Source organism: Bos javanicus, chromosome 5 (assembly GCF_032452875.1).
Source record: "Bos javanicus breed banteng chromosome 5, ARS-OSU_banteng_1.0, whole genome shotgun sequence".
Lineage (NCBI taxonomy): Eukaryota > Metazoa > Chordata > Mammalia > Artiodactyla > Bovidae > Bos > Bos javanicus.
Genome location: NC_083872.1, coordinates 92,925,224 through 92,947,031, shown reverse-complemented (window position 1 = coordinate 92,947,031; position 21,808 = coordinate 92,925,224).

The window sequence follows — 21,808 nt, the reverse complement described above, 5'->3', positions numbered from 1 at the left end:
TACAGAAAATAAAACTGCAATAAAACCAAAAAGCTGGAAACAGAGATGACACCCATGACAACATTAAAAAAAGGATACTGTAGATGTGCAGCCATCCGCTCAACTTACAATTAATGCGGCTCAAGATGGATGTCTGACTTTTCCTGGTGCAATATCCAACTGAACCTAAAACAGGCCCCGATGGGAATGCATCAAAGACATGAACAAAAGCACACCAAAACAGGTTTCATTGTTGATTTAATTGATGCATAAATCATATATATTTCAGTTATATACATACTTATATGTATTTCGTTATGGCTCAACTTTAATTCAGTGCAAGTATGTAAAGCATTTGTTAATCTGAACCCTCACTAAGATGAATTTATGATTTAGATCTGAGCTAATACAATGCATTTCTCTCAAGGTTCTTATTCTCGGCCATCATCACTTCTATTTGTGATATCCCAACTAAGTAGATTTATCAAAACTACATGCTTCAGATTACATGTTTGTATATGTATACAGGTAGAAGAGAAAAGGGACAGATAAAAACGGGGTGTGAAAGGAAGTATATCATTAAAGATAAACCTGATTCATATAGAGTGCTCTGAAAATTAGGTTACCTTATAATATTGCAATCCTATAGGTCGGTGGTCTTTGAAACAAGGAAAACTGTGACCTAAAGAGCAAGAGAAAAACATTTCCAGGATTTCTATTCATACTTACTTTTTATATTTCCATTTTCATTGTTGTTGTTTAGTCGCTAAGTTGTGTTGACACTTTGCAACCCATGCACTATATATAGCCCTACCAATCTATGGGATTTCCCAGGCAAGAATCTTGGAGTGGGTTGCCATTTCCTTCTCCAGGATATCTTTCCAACCCACAGATCGAAATGCAAAACAATGTCTCCTGCATTTTCAAGCGGATTCTTTGCTGCTGAGTCACCAGGGAAGCCTGTATTTCCATACAAGTATATTAATATTGTATAAAATGCTTTTTAATTAATGCTAATACATATGTTGACAGGGCATACCCACTTTTTTTTCAGTTTGGGGATCATTGCCAGACATTACCGTTTGGCCTGTATCTGATTTCACATACAGCATGCAGGCTGCAGAAAGATAGATTTATTTCCCAGAAAAATATTCATAATCAACAAGTTGTATTAGAACAATAGATATGGATTGACAACTCAATGGGTATGTGCTTATCACTGATAAGAATATTGTGATCAGATTTAATTCCCTGTCGCCGATTTCGAAGGCCTAGTCTCTAAATATATAGTACTGGCCCCAAATCTATCCTAAGAGATTCACATTATGCAATTAATGGTAATGGTGAGGGTGGTAAATACTTTTTTTGTGTGTGTGCTCATTCTTAAGAAATCAGTATAAAGTATTAAAGAAAAAAAAAAACCCGGGAATGAGTTATTTGGTTCCTGTGATGCAAATTTCTATTTATAAAGCATATACTTTTGAAATAAACACATAAACACATACAGCTCGTTTGGAACTTTATACAAAATACAATTTGTAAAGTTTGTACAAAATTTACATTTATGTAAGATTTATTTAGGATAAAAATTACTGAGAAAATGCTAACTTGAAAAAGGAATGCATTTTTTCTTGGGTTTTTCTACTTTAAAATACTTAAAAATACTGTACTTAAAAAAGAATTTGTTGCTGTTGTTCAGTCACTAAGCCGTGTCTGACTCTTTGTGACCCCATGGAGAGCAGCACTCCAGGTTTCCCTGTCCTTCACTATTACCTGGAATTTGGTCAAACTCATGTCCATTGAGTCAGTGATGCTGTCTAACCATCTCATCCTCTGTCATGCCCTACTTCTCTCGCCCTCAATCATCCCAGAATCAGGGTCTCTTCTAATGAGTTGGCTCTTTGCATCAAATGGTCAATGTATTGACCACTTATCGATCAATACAATGTATTGACCATTTATTGACCAATGTATTGACCAGCTTCAGCATCAGTCCTTCCAATGAATATTCAGGGTTGATTTCCTTTAGGATTGACTGGTTTGATCTCCTTGTTGTCCAAAGGATTCTCAAGAGCACCTTTGATTCTTCTCAAAAGCACAAGGATTCTTCTCCAGCACCTCTAAAAATACTGTACTTAAAAAAGAACTTGTAGGAAGAATATGTAGTAGACATGGCTGATGGTGGCAAGGAGTTTCACCCTAATGTAGTGAATGGTAGTGGAGACAGTAGAGGAAGACTGCAGAGGTAACTCAGGTTAGCTCCTCTCATAGAGCATGCCCCTCCCTCCTCATGAATCACTGGAATGGGGTGGTGCAGTAAACAAAATTCAAAAAATGCAAACTACTCCAAGTTAATTAAAATGCATGAATATGGACTTCAACTCAGAATATATTTACCAGTACTTCTTTCAAATTATGTTTTCAAGGATGAAAATATAAAAACATATTTCTCATTTCCCCCAACATAGATTGAAGATTTTCTTTCTTCTCCCCATCTTCAGCACCTGGCACAATGTTTTCTATAAAGTGGGATAATATTAGTTATTTGTTACTGAAATAATATTCTATACCACCCAGCATAGCACTGCTGCTGTGGTGGTTAAAAGCTAAGATATGGAGCCAAATTATGAACATCCAAATTCTATCTCTGCCATGTTTTAGTTATGTGACTGTAGGGTAGTAACCTACATTATCTGTCTGTATTTCCACATCTGTGATTTGAGGAAAATCATTTTACCTATTTCATAGACTTGTGTGGATTAAATATGCCTACAATGTAGAGCTCTGTAATTGCTAGTTAATATTATAGATGACCTTTGAACAATACGAGTTTGAACTGTGAGGGTCCACTTATACGCACATTTTTTTCTCAGTAAATATGTCTCACAGTACTACACTATCTGTGCTTGATTCAGTTCACCAATGCAGAACCACACATGTAGAGTGTGCTATATGCTAAGTCGCTTCAGTCGTGTCTGACTATGCGATGCAGTGAACTGTAGCCTGCCATGTTCCTCTGTCCATGGGATTCTCCAGTCAAGAATACTGGAGTGGGTTGCCATGCCCTCCTCCAGGGGATCTTCCCAACCTAAGGATCAGACCCAAGCCTCTAGATATAGAATGGCTGACAATGAGGTTAAACTTAGATTTTCCATTGCATGAAGTCAGTGCCCCCAACCCTTGAATTTTTTAAAATTATTTTTTATTTTTCCAAATATCTAACATAATTCTTTATGCACTTAACAGAACTTAATAAATACTGTTGAATACATGAATGAAGACCTATGGATACTCATACAATTTTATGTTTTGAATCATAGACTTGAGGAATGAATAAGAAGAAAAGAGAAATTATTCTGGCTTTGGAAAGTGCAATTCATTCTCTACTAAATTCTTAGTAGGGCACCCTGTCCTCGTTCTTCAGTACGTGTGTGTGCATGCTCAGTCGTGCCTGTCTCTTTGTGATCATATAGATGGTAGCCTGCCAGGGCTCCTCTGTCCATGGAATTTCCCAGGCAAGAATACTGGAATGGGTTGTCATTTCCTTCTCCAGGGGATATTTTAGACTGAGGGATTGAACCTGCATCTCCTGCACTGGCAGGCAGATTTTTTACCACTGAGTCACCTGGGAAGGTTCATATACTGCTTAGTATATTAGAAACTTTTATTTATTATTTTCAGAATAAACACTTTTCTACTATTATTCCACTGATGAATTAAAAAATGTATTAACATTATTCAACTGAGTGTATTGTTGGTTTTCTTTTCTTTGCTTCTGAACATTTATTAAATTAGTTAAGCAGTGATAATACTTGTGTGTTCCCAGAGCCTTACATATGCACATACTAAAGAAATATATTTATTTGGACTGCATAAATAAATGGAAAATCCCATTTTCCAGATACTACTCTCGAAAAAAGAGACAAAGATAATGTGTCAGAATCAAAATATGAGATGAAAGAAATAGTTTTCTAATTTTCTAAGATATTATGTGCCAATTTATTTTATTGCATGCTTATATGTTTCTGGATATGCACATATATATGTATATATATATATGTTTGTATTTATCTTACTATAAAAATAGCATTTTTGCTGGTTGGGGCTATATTTTAATGTATCTGCATGCCACAATAGAATGTAACTTTTCCTGGAAGACAGTTCTATAGCAAGAACTGACAACACTAAATTCTATATAGCTACACTCTGGGATGTTTCCTCTTTGCAAAACAGTTACCATGATAAAGTCTGAGAACATTCCTAAAGTATAGAAAAGCTATTCATCAAAATTTAAAATGCTGCTTTAAAAATATATCAGTGAAAAATCTAGTGAGAATATGATCTAGAAGAATTCATTCATTCTTCATTCACTCATTCATTCAAGCCCAGTGTTAGGATCTGAGGGTAAAATGATAAATGATACTCATATGCTTCCTACTCCCATGCATCACTCTTGCATGAAAAAGAAACGGTAATTTAGATTTCTGAGTGACAAGTGGGAGAGACAGGTAAATTCTGAGGTCAGGGATACTAAGGCAATGCACATTTAGTTGGAATTTTACCTTCAGAATAGTTTACCTTGTCTCTCTCACTTTCTCAAACACCATTTCTTTCTTTAGCTCAAGTTGAGAGTTGAGCCTATACTTACTTATGGTGAATGCATACAAATACTAATAAAGTACATCTAGAAGTCTTTTTATTCAGCTTGTTGAATATGTATTGCTGAAACTCAGGTACCATATAGAATAAAATATAATACATTTGATATATAGCCCTTCATACTCAAGGTATCCCAAAGCACTTTACAGAGCAATGGCTTAGATAATGGAGTGCAGTGATTGTGTTGGCAAACTTGACTGTCATTACTAACTCAGCAATAGATCACACTCTAGCCTTGAACATTATAACCTGTTTGAGTGAGAGAAGCAAAGTTAGCAAAATGTTAAGAATTATGCCCTGATAGGCTTTTTTAAATGACTCCCTGTATTGTTTTTTTTCCTCCTAAATCTGTTTTATTTAAAGAGCAAACTATTCCTTTGTTAAACATGTTACCCATAAGATGGCAAGGCATTAATGCTGCAATTTTTATTATATTGTATATTTAAGGAAGAGTAATTGGAAATCTGAATCCAGTTCATGTTTTATGGATTTAAATCTATGTTTGCCTAAATTTTCCTTCATTCCAAAGATAAGTCTGGAAAAAGTTTTTTTGAGGGGAGTACTTTTATCAAGTGCTGAAAAAATATATGTGTATTATAATAATAAATTATTTTTGTTGATACGTGTGATACATCATTCTAGGAATTTCTTATATCTTACTTTCAATCCTCATAACAACCCAATGAGATGTACATTATTACCTTCATTTTACCAGTGGAGAAACAGGTGCAGAAAGGGGAACTCATTCAAGGTCACATTGTCAATAAGCAGGAAAGTAGTATTTAAATCCAGCTCTGTCTCCTTTCAGAGTGTATGACCCTTTCCCTACATGAACCAGTCAATGTAGTGTGAAGATGAAGAGTATGTTGATTCCTTTGTGTTGAATGTTTCATTGAAAGTTGAAGTTAGAAAACAGAGTCATGCCAATGTGTCTAGGCTAAGATTATACCTCAAACATAAAACACTAATTAAGATAATGTCACAGTAACAAATAAAACTATTTTGAAACCTTGAAAATAGCTTCAGATACTTCCAGTGTTCAAAAATAGTCTCAGTGTTTACTTGTTTTAGAAGCAAACCTCTCCAACCAGAAGTGAATCGCTGTGAGGACAAGCAAAGTCTAATTGTTCCCTTGAATAGTTATTTGACTTCTCACAGCAATTGTTCATGGAAATAAAATTGTATACTTACCTCTTTACTCATTGTCTATTAGATATAATATTCTATATTGGGATTGAAGAATTATAAATGGGGACTAAATACAGATGCAGCTCTCAAGAGACTTACATTCTAGTTTGCTTGTACACAAATTTCAAAATGTAACTATTAATAAAATGAAAGAACAAAGGAAAAAGTACTGAAAGAGCAACTGATGAAAGACTTCCAGAAGAAACGTCAGGGAAGACTAATGATTAAAAGGTACATTTGTTGGACAAGTGTCCAAGTCCAAATGTACAGATAACATGCATTTATGCCATCTGCTCTATATTGAATAATAACATCATTATATACTCAAACACTTACATGGGAAATCTACACTCTTTCTTTGATTTTTCTTCCTCATCCAACATGGAATACTGTCAGTCCTAGCTGGTAAGTGTGTTTCTTTTCCATCAGCTTTACCCTCCTCTCTATTCCCATGATATTCCAGACTTCTGTTATTATCCCCTAAGTCTACTCACCTCTGAATTTGCCACATTTCAATCTTCTCTTTGGGCTTCCCTGGTGGCTCAGTGGAAACAAATCCACCTGCCAATGCAGAAGATGTGTGTTCAACCCCTGGTTGGGAAGATCTCCTGGAGCTGGAAATGGCAACCCATGGGAAATCTCATGGAGAGATGAGCCTGTGGACTACAGTCTGTGGGGTCAGAAAAGAGATGGACAAGACAATGACGAAACAACAACAGCAGCAATCTTCTCTTCACACATTAGCGAAAGTTATCTTTCATTATATAAATATCACTAATGTTATCGCCAAGCTTAAATTTTTATCTTAGTCCTCAGTTTAAAGTTCACATTTTTAAATTTTTAACTGGGTTATTTTTGGTGGCAAATGATTATTTCTCTAGTATCATTTCACCACTTCCCACCTCATTCATACAAGTATTTGAAGTTATTAAAATATACACTAACTCCTAGGATCCCTACAAGAGCCTTATAGAAATCCATACATTGATCTATGTACCTTCACTATCTACCTTCACTATCACTACCTTCACTATATCTCCTCTAAATATATCTCACTAGATTTTAAGCATCACAAGAACAATAGCTTTCATATAGTATCTACAAAATACCTATTAGTAAAATAAATTTACAAATGCATTACTTTTTTGACCTCTCCTCAAGATTGTTCATTTACCACCTGTATATTTTTGTGTACATATTTTATATTTTAAGAAAAATATTCAGTAAAATTAAAACCCTGAAAATGGCTTCACAAGTATTTTTCAGGGTATTTTGCTTTGTTTGGGTCTTTTCGTGTATATTTCTTTGAAATAATTTCTCTATCAGAAAACTACCTGAGATAGATATTGTGACAACTATTTCTTGAGATTATTCACTGGCAAAAGTGATTTTTTAAAAAGTGAAAATGTCTATAGTTTTCCAATACTTTTAACAAGAACTTTCTAATTGAGAATTTAATGTGTTTATCTACATGAAACATATCAGTGCAGCACAAATGTACACATGAGAAGGTTATATTTGTAGGAACTCTTTTATGTAAATAATTAAATATCTCTTAATATTACAAGGTAAAATAAGATAGAAAAGGGCAAAAGAAGGCAAAATGCTTTTTGAAATAATTATTTAACAATATGATAAAACTGAGAACTCATTGCTGTGTTTATCTTAGTTTTTAATTCATTCCTTTCTTTCTCCTGCTTGCAGTTTATTCCAGGAGCATTGTGTCATAGTTAGCTAAATTATAAAGAGGTGAAATAATTGGTTATTCAGTCAGTGATTCTACTGGGTTAAAAACAAGACAGGTTGGTAATGATCCAGCCAAAGTGAATAAAAAGAGAACAGGTAAGCACATATGGTACAACATCTGCTTCCAAACTTGGAAAATATCTTCTCGAATCCCTGAAGCTTTCTTGGCTTTTCTTCTAATTCTCTTTCTTTGCAAAAGCACTATAAAAACATACCCTGACTATTTTTTACATTTATTATAATTTCTCCAAATATTAAATCACTACAACTTCCATTTCACACTTTCTGATCCTATCACAAAAGCTTTTGAATACTGAAGCAAATAGATTGAGAACAGTTAAACATGATACTGAATCTGTATCTCAAAGAGAATCTTTCTCTTCTTTAAGTGGATTCAATCTGTTTTGTTCTTTATCTTTTACAATAAAAAGTAATTTTGTTTTTTTAGAAGCCTGTCAATACATTATAGGAATGTTATACAAATGAGTTTATTGTATATTTTACTTGTATTATTCTTTACTTTCAGCAAGTTTAACTAAATGTACCCAGGCATCATTCTGAATACTGTGCTGCTTTGAAAGCACATTTTAACCATTCCTTTCTGCAATGATGTTAGTCCATTATCTTCTTAAAAGTGTTGATATGAAAAATTAGTTTTCATATGTATTATTTTGATTTCTGATAATTCAGAATTTCTGATAACTGAGAAGTTCAGATTGATATGTAAAAGGAATTTTCCCGTTTATTAAATAAATAAAGTAGGTTCTATAAGCAAGACATTATAAGGGATATTTTAATTGCATAAATATTTACTCAGAGAAGGCAATGGCACCCCACTCCAGTACTCTTGCCTGGAAAATCCCATGGACGGAGGAGCCTGGTGGGCTGCAGTCCATGACGTCACTAAGAGTCGGACACGACTGAGCGACTTCACTTTGACTTTTCACTTTCATGCATTGGAGAAGGAAATGGCAACCCACCCCAGTATTCTTGCCTGGAGAATCCCAGGAACGGTGGAACCTGGTGGGCTGCCATCTATGGGGTCGCACAGAGTTGGACACGACTGAAGTGACTTAGCAGTAGTAGCAGCAGATATTTACTATCTAATTATTTACAAATAATTATTCAATGATATTTACTTGTTCAGTTCTCCAACCTCTCAAAATGACTTTACTGCATTGCTCCAAAGCTATTCCACCTTTTACTGAGAACGTTACTAACTCATGAGTTTTCATAACATTTGCCTCATTGACACTCATAGCTACCCTCAGGACATTCCCACACACAGACTAGAAAGTGAGGCTTAGAGCTGGTAAAATGAGTCTGATGTCATAGAGCTGGAAAAGGAGAAGCTGACCATTCATTTCAATCTCAGTGTCTTTGATTTCAGAACTCATGGACCCCTGAGTATATGCTAATTTATCTTTATCATAACATTTATGAATTTTATAAAAAGTAAAATTTGAATTAAAAAAAAGTAAAATTTGAATTAATCAAAGACTAATACAAAATTTGTAAGTTCTACATGGAGTGAGGAATATTGCATTTATTTTTTGAGTCATTGTAACAACCATCTCTTCAGTAACAGCACAGGGAAAATACTGCCTTTCTGAAACTCAGAAAGACATGATACAGGTCAATGACGCAATTCCTTTTGTAAGATATGAGATATTGTGGTGGATTTTTCTTACTTCTAAGGATTAAGGTTTACTTAGAAGATATAAGGCTTCTCTGGTGGCTCAGATAATAAAGAATCTGCCTGCAAAGTGGGAAACCTGGGTTTGATCCCTAGGTGGGGAAGATCCCCTGGAGAAGGGAATGACAACCCACTCCAGTATTCTTGCCTGGAGAATTCTATGGGCAGAAGAGCCTGGTGGGCTACAGTACATGTGGTCGCAAAGAATCAGACATGACTGAGTGACTAACACTTTCACTTAAAAGATGCACTTATTATTTTTTCCAATTTACAATCAGAAAATATCTTTAGTATTTTAAATGCTGATGTTGTTTGGAAAGAAGTTGTTTACATTTTCTTGTCTCTCAAATGGATGAAAGGTCAGTGTTTAGTCTGCTTCAATATTGTCCTTAAATTTTTCTGTAGTTTTGCCATCATTTATATTATGGCCTCACACAAGAGATAATAACCTCATAAAGATGCAGTTCTAACATCCTTATCTTTTTGTTGAATTAGCTTTTGAACTTGTGAATGGCTTTTACTTTTTTTCTACTGATAATCAGTCATTTCTTGCTGCACAATAGTTTTTATATGAAAGGCATAACTAGTAGCTTCCTTTTACTTGTACATCTAATCGGTTCATAGTGACCATGAGTTATAATCGCTAAGTGATTTCAGAACCACTGAACAAGTATTCATGCCATTCTTATTAATCAGGCATTTTATATTATCAGCATCTTCTTCAATATCATCCTTAGATTATTCTATCTGACCTATTGTCTTTACATGAAGCGCCTCAATAAAAATGTAGGCACCCAGCATTGGAATAACAGAGGAAAGGAGAGTCTATTCAGAAAAAAATACAATGTAAGTGAATTTGGTATTATAGCACCAAGTGATATAATTCTATTGTACTGTATTCCATACTTGCAAAGAAATCAATGACTCTTCAAGTGCATTTACTAAAGAGGAAACAGGATGAAAAAGAAAAAGAGGATGGATGGAAATAATCAGCTCTATTCTTCTCCTGGCAGGCAGGAGTCCTGCTAAGCAGATTCCTTAGAGAAAGAGAGAGAGTGTGTATCATTTTCCTGCCTATTCCAGACTAGAGCTGCTGCAGACCAGACATCTATGGCTTTCCTAGGAACTGTCATTTCTGTGGATGGAAATATTTAGGGAACTTATCCAACAGCCTGGAATACTATGTAACGTAAGCACCATCTTTTGTAGCAGTGACTCCATAGGATTTTCTTCCTGTAGAGTCACAAACTTTGCCCACAATGCTGCAACCCTAAGCCAAAAATGATTCAGTGGTGTGGAGAGGAAATATGAACTCTGTCTATCTTTTGCCTGAAGTGACTTTGCCTTTCCTTAAACATTTACTGACTGCCCTGAAAACATTTTCAAATGGAATTGGTTAGTAAGCCATAGTTAAACAAATATATTTCATTTATATCACATGCATATTGTTGTTGTTTGTTGCTGAGTCATGTCTGAGTCTTTGTGACCCCATAGACTATAGCCCATTAGACTCCTCTGTCCATGGGATTTTCCAGGAAAGAATATTTGAGTGGATTGCCATTTCCTTTTCCAAGGGATCTTCCCAACCCAGAAATTGAACCCATGTCTCCTGCATTGGCAGACAGATTCTTTACCACTGAGCCACCTGGGAAGCTATCACACACACATATGTTTATTTTTTTTATAGTTATTCCATTTGTTAGAAATTAAATCCATCATGGAAGGTTAAAATGCCTGTCCGGGTAAAATAGTCCAGAGACTACATTTCAAATTAGGTTCAGAAATTGCATTACTTGAGCACAATAGGGCCTGAAGTACATAAACTAGCGTATCTAATCTCTTCACATGAAAATAATAGATTCAGCTTTTAAATATGAAAATGTCTGTAAATCTTATAAAGTTGTATAATTTGCTTGCTACTTGACTATGCATTTTATCTAATTTTAAATATGAATTTATTTCTTACATAAGTATGCTGAATAGATAGTTACATAGGCCTTGCCTTATGTAGTAGAGAAAAAGATTCTTATGCTTCCCCTCACAGATAATTAGCATCTTCTTCAAACTAGTAGATAACATGAATCTACCTCTATTGGTAGATGATGTTAAGTAGAGGTGGGTTTTCATCAAAGTTCCATTTTAAAGCTGTGAGTAACACAGATGTTATAGATATGAGATACAGATATAGAACACAAGTTCTATTTTGCTTATCTCTAAAGTTTCCAGCCCTTGGCATACTCTAAGGTTAGAATTTTTTTTTTTTTCCTCCTTGCATGTGGTTGATGGCTATTCAGAAAAGTCTTTAGAACCAGCCTTACCTATTTAGTTAGCCCTAGATTGATGTATATCTTTAACAAGGAATAGTAAACTTTTGCTGCTGCTGCTACTAAGTCGTGTCAGTCATGTCCGACTCTATGAGACCCCACAGACGGCAGCCTACCAGGCTCCGCCATCCCTGGGATTCTCCAGGCAAGAACACTGGAGTGACTTGCCCTTTCCTTCTCCATGAATGAAAGTGAAAAGTGAAAGTGAAGTCACTCAGTCATGTCCGACTCAACGACCCCATGGACTGCAGCCTACCAGGCTTCTCAGTCCATGGGATTTTCCAGGCAAGAGTACTGGAGTGGGTTGCCATTGCCTTCTCCGGTAAACTTTTGATGTAAATATCTAAATGTAAGATAACTTTACCATGATTCCTTATCTTGACCATGAAAATTATAAATGAGAAAAAGATACAACTAGACAAAATGCATTATTTTTGTCTGTGTAAACAACTTGTAAGTTATCTAATTACTGAATACATAAACTGCTAAATCTCTTTCCCCCTTTCTTGCTTTTCAAGTACATGCATTGAGTACATTGTAAACCTTCCAACTTTTCTTGCCCCTCAATAGCTTTTATCAGAGTGGTCTCAGGACTTTGAGTTAATGCTAAAAAAGTATCCAAGCCACTGGCCAATCTCTTACTACTTAGATATTTATGTGTAAGGTCTTCTGAGTACAAACTCAGAAGCCTATTAATAATCTTACAGAGGGATGACCGACATTCTGGTTAGTTGGGGCTCCTCCCCCAACTAATGGGAATGATTTTTCATGCAGCAGAGAAAATGACATTCCTAAGTAAATCCATTCTCACACATTTAATCCCAGAAAATTAAACTGCAATGAAAATTTACATGATCTAAGATATAACTTTTGCTCAAAGTCGGTTTGGTTTAAAACTGACACTATAAATGTAAAAAATCTGTTATGAGTTTTATAACTTTTGCAGTCACTTTCTTTGTATTATAAAATTAAATTAAAAAGCAAAAAGGCTTTATAGAAAAAGTGATTGATATAAGCACATTTTCTTTTTTTAAGAGCAACCAATTTCACGCATTTTAAAAATGTACACATTTATCAAGTATGAAATGTAAGAGACAAAGAGAAAGACTTGCAATAATATTTATTGATAAAAGTCATGCCCACTATTTTTCAGCTATATTCAGTTAATATTGGCTGATAAGTATGATAGAAGATACTTGTTACAAATTTGTAGCATCATTATCCATTAATTGTCTCACATATTTCTGAAATGCATTATTCGCTACTAGAGACACATAAAACAAATTATCGCTCCTCTTTGTTCATATATATATAATCATGCCTGGATTAAGAAGTTTAGTTTTTGTTTTAAATTATCTTTCCATACTTTGACTTGAATAATTATCTCATTTATAGAGATAAACCTAAATTGGATTTTTAATAAAAATGATCATATCTATTTTTAAGGGAAATATATCAATTCTGTATGTTGTTTTTTCTTTCAATTATTTCATGTGGCCTGACAAGGGCTTCTCCCAGAATAAAAGCAGATGGTTAATACCAGCTTGCAAGTGCAAAGATTGTCTGCCTTGTGAAATAAAAAATCAATGTGATGTGTCTACATTTACTATTTTTAATAGAGCTGTTTTCCTTTATTTCTTTCCTTTCCAATGAATGGTACTTTTACAGTTCATTGGTGGGACAGAGAGGCAGAACTGGATCTTTGAAGACCTCTGTTGTCACCTCTATCATTATTTCTGCTCTGATGACAACAGGGAGCATCCTGTCAATGTCCTCCAGGTAGTACCTTTATTACATGTGTCATTAGAGGATGCTTGCCATATCTGCTTTAACACCACGGACATTTTAAGTAGGTTATTCCATCACTTTGCCATTTTGATTATGACAACAAAATGACACCATATTGAAATGGATTTTGGAAAGAAAGGCTAACTGTCCAAAGAGGTCCATGCTCATTCTAATTAAAATTGGCTTAGGTGGCACAACCTTCATAATTCAGAGTATGACTATGAAGGATATGCATGTTGAAAACCTTCTTTGCTCATTAGTGCTATTTCTGTCAGACACTACTACCTGCTCTTTTCTTAATGAATGCTAAGCCATCTCTTTAGAAGATTGTGCTGCTTCCCTGAACTGAAGGAACTGTCTTATTTCCTCCCAAGTTCGTCAGGAGTAAAATCGGGGAGTCACCTCTTTGACATTTCTCAACCTCTGTACTTATTTATCTCTTTGAGACCCTGCGCTCCAGAGATATCACTGTCTTAATTAAGAAGAAGGATGTGACCATGGTAAATTGACTGATTTCATTGATTAAGGACTAGCTGTACAAGTAACATTGATTTTAACAGTGGGTCTACATAAATGTAATTGTTCGAACATGGGGCTGCATAATTATGGTGATGTACGAGAATAGTTGGTTTGTCCTTTTCAACCTTCACTAACATTCTTTTGCATGATAATGTACCTTGTGCAATTAGCAGAAATTTTAAATGTTACAAAATGTCGTTTGTGAAGACATGAAGTAATAATCATATTCCAATTTAATTCAACAACATCAGACAGGTTTTCTTTTTCTTCTTTTTATCTTTTTCTCTTTGTACACAGAAGATAATGTATATGGTAACATGAATATGGTATTTTGCCTTCTAATTTCAATGATCAGTTTATACAAATATGTACAAATAACCCATTTTAAATTAAAAATGAATATGCTATGTATTTTCTGAAACAATAACTTACTATTAAATGAATTTTTAAAATAGGGTCTCCATATCAGAGTTTAAAGGCAACAAAGTATCTATTATCTTTCTACATATTTATGAAAAAACTATGTAAATGTCACTAAGTTTGCAAAAGATAGATAGTTATTAGGTTTTTATGTTAAATGTTTTAATAAAGCAAACTTATAAATCATATATAAATTGCTTTGCAAATAAAAAAATATAATCATTGCTTTATTTAATATTACTACAATATTTAGGTGAGGAAACAAAAAGATTTTCAGGATATCACTGTAGAGGATTATCTAACAGAAATTAGGTTTCCATGTGGATACTATTTCTCTATAGACAGTCAAGTATTTTTGATACTTGCTTAATGAACTGAAGAAAGAGAAAAATTCTAACTCTGCATACAGTAAAATTGAAAAAAATAAAGAGAAAGGAGTCACAAATTTACCTAGATAAAATAATCTTGGTTAGTGAATCAGGTGCATTGGGTTTTTGTCATAAACCTACCACTAATTAGTTTTGTGACCTTTAGTAGCTGTGTACCATACATAATAAAAAGCAGCATAGGAAATAGTGCAAGGATTCATTCTTCATGTGGTTCTGTCTCTTTTATCCACTGGTAGGTAAACTAAAAAAGAATTCTATAAGCTATTGGGAAAAATGCTAAGTTTCCAACTTGACTGTATTGGTATGTATATTTGCTCATTTGTTGATCAGTTGGTTTTTAAATCATCAATATTTGCAGCTTGAACTAGGATGGAAGGTTAATGATGAAACTGATAGCAAAACTATTCCTATATATCATTAGCATCCAGTAATCACTTGATTCCACTTTTATAAGTTAAACTCTGTTCCATACCTTACACATGTATGTAATAGGGGTAATATTTTTGAAACACCAGCTAATGCATATTCCCTTATCAATAAAACAATTTCTTTTTCTATATCTAGACCTTCATTGAGTCTAAGCCTGGCATATTCCTCTTCCATTTCCCACTTCAGAAAGGAGGAGATATAATCCTACACAATCCAACCCAATAAACCTTACCCAAAAGCCATAAGGAGGAAGATTCATAACCTTCTGGAATATGGGAAGAATATTAAAGATGGAATTTTTTAAGACATATTCTCTAACAAGAATGTCCTTATTTGCTTCAACTGGGCCAAAATCACCAAATACTGTGTGTGTGTGGCGGAGGGTGTAATTTGGAAGGTGATGGGAGATGTGGGAAGTAGAGGAGGCTTTTGTTGGGATCCTCATTTGGAATGCTGAGAGAAGAATCATGCTCAGGTGGTTCTGTGCTAACTCTGGGTACCTGCACTAGAGGAACAAATAACCCTACAGCATGTTGGAAAGAACCAGTATCACCTTCCTTTGGTTCACGTGAGGGACAGATGTGAAAGTGCCATAGGGAAAAATAAATGTAACTGAGTTAAGAGCTATCATATCTAAAATAAGGCTGCTGCAGCAAGGGCCAAAGTGACCCTACCACAAAAACCACCTATGGCCACCCCAGACAGAGCCTTAAAGAATTCTTCTGAGATTTTAAGCTTGATGCTCCTGTAAAAACCAAAAAGAGACAAGTCAAGTAAGAAAATGTCACTGAAATCTGATTCAAGAGAACAAACTGTCCGTCTGCTAGCTGCATCTCAGAAGATATTAATAGCAATGTAATGGTCCCTGGGATCAGAGATGACCCTGAGCATGGAGAAAGCAGATGTTCAGAGAAAAGCTCAGATACCTTACAGGGACCTGAGACCCTTTTCTCCTTTGTTATTAGGACACACAAAGACCAAAACATCTGAAAACCTTCTGGGAGTGAAAGTGAAAGTGTTATCTCTCAGTTATGTCTAACTGTTTGCAACCCCCATGGACTGTAGCCTACCAGACTCCTCTGTCCATGGAATTTTCCAGGCAGGAATACTGGAGTGGATTGCCATTTCCTTCTCCAGAGGATCTTCTCAACCCAGGGATCGAATCTGCATTGTGGGCAGATTCTTTACCTTCTGAGCCACCAGGGAAGCTCAGAAGGCCATATAAAGACCAACACATCTGGAAACTTTCTTGGAGGCATTTATCTAAAAGGAAGTATTTAAACTTGAATACAAAGAGAAACAGAGAAGCTAAAGTTAAAGGTATATCTTTGTCCCCAAAATACACCAGCAATTAACCACAGGATGTATTTTCATTAAAGTATATCATTTATACAAATGAAAGAAGTCCCATTTTCTTTAATGTAAGCAGAAGTGTAAGCAGATTTGAAATTATATCCACTAAATTTAACTTCTAGGCACGGTCATTTCCATTTGGTCATGATTTTATTGTTTTTAAATTATCTTTACTTTAAATTCAAATCAGTCAAGAAACCCCACTAGATGGAGGGACTGAGTGGAGAGGAAGTTGCTACTGGCCAAAAGCCTTTATGTTCCAAGTTCTGTGTTGAGCACTCAAGATACATGTGTTATCTTTTTTAAGCCTGGATTTACACATCTTAATCCAGTCCAAACTCCAGGAGATGATAAGGGACAGGGAAGCCTGGCATGCTGCAGTCCATGGGGTTGCAAATAGTCAGACATGGCTTGGCGACTGAACAGCAAAACAATCCAGTGTTAACTTTGAGGAAGTGCATCCCAAGATTTTTGGGGAATATGGGGATATAATCCTACCTAATGCTTACTTGTTTCATGCACACACATAAACACACACCTCTATCTTTTGCTCAAAAAAGAGACAATTCATCTACAGTTATAGGAAGAAATGCATTAAATCTATTCGCAAACATTTTACTTTCACATTCGAGAGACACATTGTTACTTTTACTAGGGCTAGTCAGAAAAGGAGATCTCTGTAAAAATTTATTCTTAAAATCTGAATAGATTTTTGCTTGTCGGCAGAAAAGGCACAGACAGAGACTAGAGGAGAGGAGTGAGACCTGAAATATCAAAGGAAATTTGGAAACCTGCAAGTTATTTGGAAGGGTTTGAGCATCCATACAAAATGGCAGTGTTGAGAGATGAAGCTGGTGAGTCATCGGGGCAAATTGTTAGTGATTTATGCCTTATTAGAATGCCTTGAGTTTTCATCCCAAAGACAGTAGAACACCACTGAAGGCTTTTAAGCAGGTGTCTGACATAATCAAAATGGCATTAAAAAAGTCCTCTGCCATCGATGTAGAGTTTAATACAGAAAGAAGAGACTAGCCAGCAAATATTCAGTTCAGAGGCTTCTGCCAAAATCTTAGAGAGAAACAATGTTTTTGTGAAATACTGCAGTGGCAGGTAAAAGAAGAGGTGGAATATATTTGCAAGATAGGAGAATTCTCATCATCAGGTGGGACCTCAACTCACTTTTTTTTCTCCCAATATCTGTGGGCATAGGGTGAATAATTACTACAGGAACAATGGTACAAACAGTTTCCAGGCCCCGATTTCCCTGATATTCCCTTGATCACACTTGGGCTCTCCTGAGAGTGTGATTCCATGAATTTTTGATAGTCTTGGCTGTCAGTTGAGCAATGGATCAAGGCTAATAAGGTCAGCTAAAATCTTTACTTGCTTCATAAGATCAAATGTGTGTGAAGCCATAGTCAGCACATTTTGTTTTGTTTTGCTTTCTTATATCTATAGATTAAAACACAACAATTTAATTATGCTTCATGGGACTTTCCTGGCAGTCCAGTGGTTAATATTGTGTTTCCAAGGCCAGGAGCATGGCTTTGATCCCTAGTTGGGGAAGTAAGATCCCACATGGCATGCTGTTAAAAAAAAATAAAAATTTAATTATGTTTCATAACTTTTGGGCATATTATGTGTATATCAGTTGGACACGACTGAGCGACTGAACTAAACTGAACTGAACTTTCAGGCATATATATATGTATGTATATAGACATACTATGCTTCGGTATTTAAAATATTATATCTTATTAACTTTATTGCTTTATGGGTTATGAAATTGAGATATTTAGTTAAATTTAATTTTCTTAATACCTTGTACTAATTAAAATTCTATTATGTAAATATATACCTCATTCTTTGCAGTTGATTTTGGAAGGTTCAGTTTCTTAAACAGTAATAAAAACAGGTAACATATATTATTAACTTCCTATGTATCAAGAATGATAAGTACTCTATGTGGAATTTTTAAATTTAATCCTCACAAGTACAAAGTGAGGTGAGTATTGTTATAGGGAAACTAATACTCATGAAGTTTCCCCTAGATCACATAACTCAAAAGGGGTAGTAAGATCAACTCAGATTCAAACTATTAGACTTCAGGTCTTTTGGTACAGATGGGTTAATTTGCCAGGCAGTGACTGGGGTACAGTAGTTGCTCAGTAAAGATTTATTGCATGAGTAAGCAAGTAAATGTCCACCTACAGATTTTGCCCACCTCTAAGTAAATGTCAAACTTATATTCACAGACCTAGGATGACCTTCCTTGAGAACAATGGGTGGACATCAGGCAACATGAGGGCTGTCACATGAGTGTTGTGCTTCAGTTGTGTCTGACTCTTTGTGACTCTCTGGACTGTAGCCCACCAGGCTCTTCTGTCCATGGGATTCCACAGGCAAGAATACTAGAGTGGATTGCCATGCCCTGCTCCAGAGGATCTTCCTGACGCGATGATTGAATCCACGTCTCTTATGTCACCTGTATTGGCAGGTGGGTTCTTTACCACTAGTGCCACCTAGATTTGCTTTATAGGTGACAAAATCGGGTTCCAAAACCTAAAGTACATATGGCAAAGGAGACAGCGAATCTAGTCAAAGAGCTGTTGCAGTAATCCAATGAGAGTTTAAAAAAATGGAAGAAAGGATGGAGGAAAATGAATTTTATATAAATTAGGGATGGAGAATGAACTGAAGTTAATGACTAATATGATGTTGTGGATTAGGAAGAAAAATGAGATATTTTTTACACAATATTATGCAAAAGTATCTAAAATTCACAGCTCCTTTCCTTTATTGATACTTATGGGGTCATGTCTTATAATTTTCATAACTCATATAATTTGTTGCAACAATCTGAAATCTACATATGAGGAAAAGAGATATTGCCATATTGAGGAACTATAAGTTGAGAAAAAGAGAAAAAGGAGTTATTGGAAAAGATTGTTTAGGACTTAGGTACATGACATTTGAATGCTAAGATGCCTTAATGTTTCTCTTGTATGTCTTATTTGAACACAGCCAATATCTGTGTTCTTTTCAAATCAAGTAAACAAGTATTGCTTAAGAATCTATTATGCTTATTCATCCATTTAAAAAAGTAAACACTGAGCAGGTGGCAGGTGTTGTACCAAACACTTTTCCTATTTAGTCACTTACTTTATAATGAAATATAGAAAACATAGCTTCTTGGAACAATAAATTTAGGTGGGCACAAAAAATGATGCAAACTCAACTTCCTCATAAATTTAAAGAATGAAATGAAATGGTATGGGTTATTATTGAAACAAATATATGGAGAAATATACCATGTTCATGGATTGGAAAAATCAATATAATGAAAATGAGTCTACTACCCAAAACATTCTATAGATTCAACACAATCCCTATCAAGCGTCAATGGTATTTTTCACAGAACTAGAAAAAATAACTTCACAATTTGTATGAAAACACAGAAAACTGAATAGCCAAAGCAATCTTTAGAAAGAGTAATGGAACTGGAGGAATCAGCTTTCCTGACTTCAGACTATACTATACTACAAAGCTATACTCATTAAGACAGTATGGTAGTGGCACAAAAACAGAAATATAGATCAAAGGAACAAAATAGAAAGCCCAGAGATAAATGCATGCACCTATGGACACCTTATCTTTGACAGAGGGGGCAAAAATATACAACAGAGAAAAGACAATCTCTTTAATAAGTGGTGCTGGGAAAACTAGTCAGCCACCTATAAAAGAATGAAGCTAGAACACTTTCTAACACCATACACAAAAATAAACTCAAAATGGATTAAAGATCTAAATGTAAGACCAGAAACTATAAAACTCTTAGAAGAAAACATAGGCAGAACAGTCTTTGACATAAATCACAGCAAGATCCTCTATGACCCACCTCCCAGAGTAATGGAAGTAAAAACAAAAATAAACAAATGAGATTTAATTAAATTTAAAAGTTTTTGAACTGGAAAGCTTTTGGATAGCAAAGGAAACTATAAGCAAAGTGAAAAGGCAGCCTTCAGAATGGGAGAAAATAATAGCAAATGAAAGGATTGACAAAGAATTAATCTTCAAAATATAAAAGCAGTTCATGCAGCTTAATACCAGAAATATGAACAACCCAATCAAAAAGTGGGCTAAAGAACTAAACAGACATTTCTCCAAAGAAGACATACAGATGGCTAATAAACACATGAAAAGATCAACATTACTCATTATTAGAGAAATGCAAATCAAAACCAGAACGAGGTATCATCTCACGCCAGACAGAATGGCCACCATCAAAAAGTCCACAAACAACAAATGCGGAAGAGGGTATAGAGAAAAGGGAACCCTCTTACACTGCTGGTGGGAGTGCAAACTGGTACAGTCACTGTGAAGAACAGTGTTGAGATTCCTTAAAAAACTAGAAATAGAACTGCCATACTACCCAGCAATCCCACTGCTGGGCATACACACCAAGGAAACCAGAATTAAAAGAGACACAGGTACCCCAATGTTCACTGCAGCACTGTTTACAACAGCTAGGACATGGAAACAACCTAGATGTCCATCAGCAGATAAGTGGATCAGGAAATTGTGGTACATATACACAATGGAATATTACTCAGCTGTAAAAAAAGAATGCATTTGAGTCAGTTCTAATGAGGTGGATGAAACTGGAGCCTATTATACAGAGTGAAGTAAGTCATAAAGAGAAATTAAAATGTAGTATATTAATGCATAGATATGGGATTCAGAAAGATGGTAATGACAATCCTCCAAGCAAGGCAACAAGAGACACAAATGTAAAGAACAGACTTTTGGACTCTGTGGGAGAAGGTGAGGGTAGGATAATTTGAGAGAATAGTATTGGAACATATATATTACTATATGTAAAAGAGATGACCAATGCAAGTTCGATGCATGAAACACAACACTCAAAACCAGTGCTCTGGGATAACCCAGGGGGATGAGGTGGGGAGGGAGGTGGGAGGGGTGTTCAGGATGGGGGGACACCTGTGCACCCATGCTGATTCATGTTGATGTATGGCAAAAACCACCACAATATTGTAAAGTAATTATCCTCCAGTTAAATTAACTGACAAAAATAAAAAATAAAATAAAAATAAAAAGACCATCCTCAAGAGGAAAGCAAAGTAGGATAGTTATTGTGACTATTCTGTAGCATGGCTTTTTTAGCCTTTGCTAGGGAATATAAAAATAAGAAAACCTGTCTTCTCACATGATGCTTAGCATTTCTCTGAGGAATTCTCAAAACTTGAATTGTCAGAAAACCAGAAGAAAGTATCTCAAACAAGAAAATGGTATGTGTA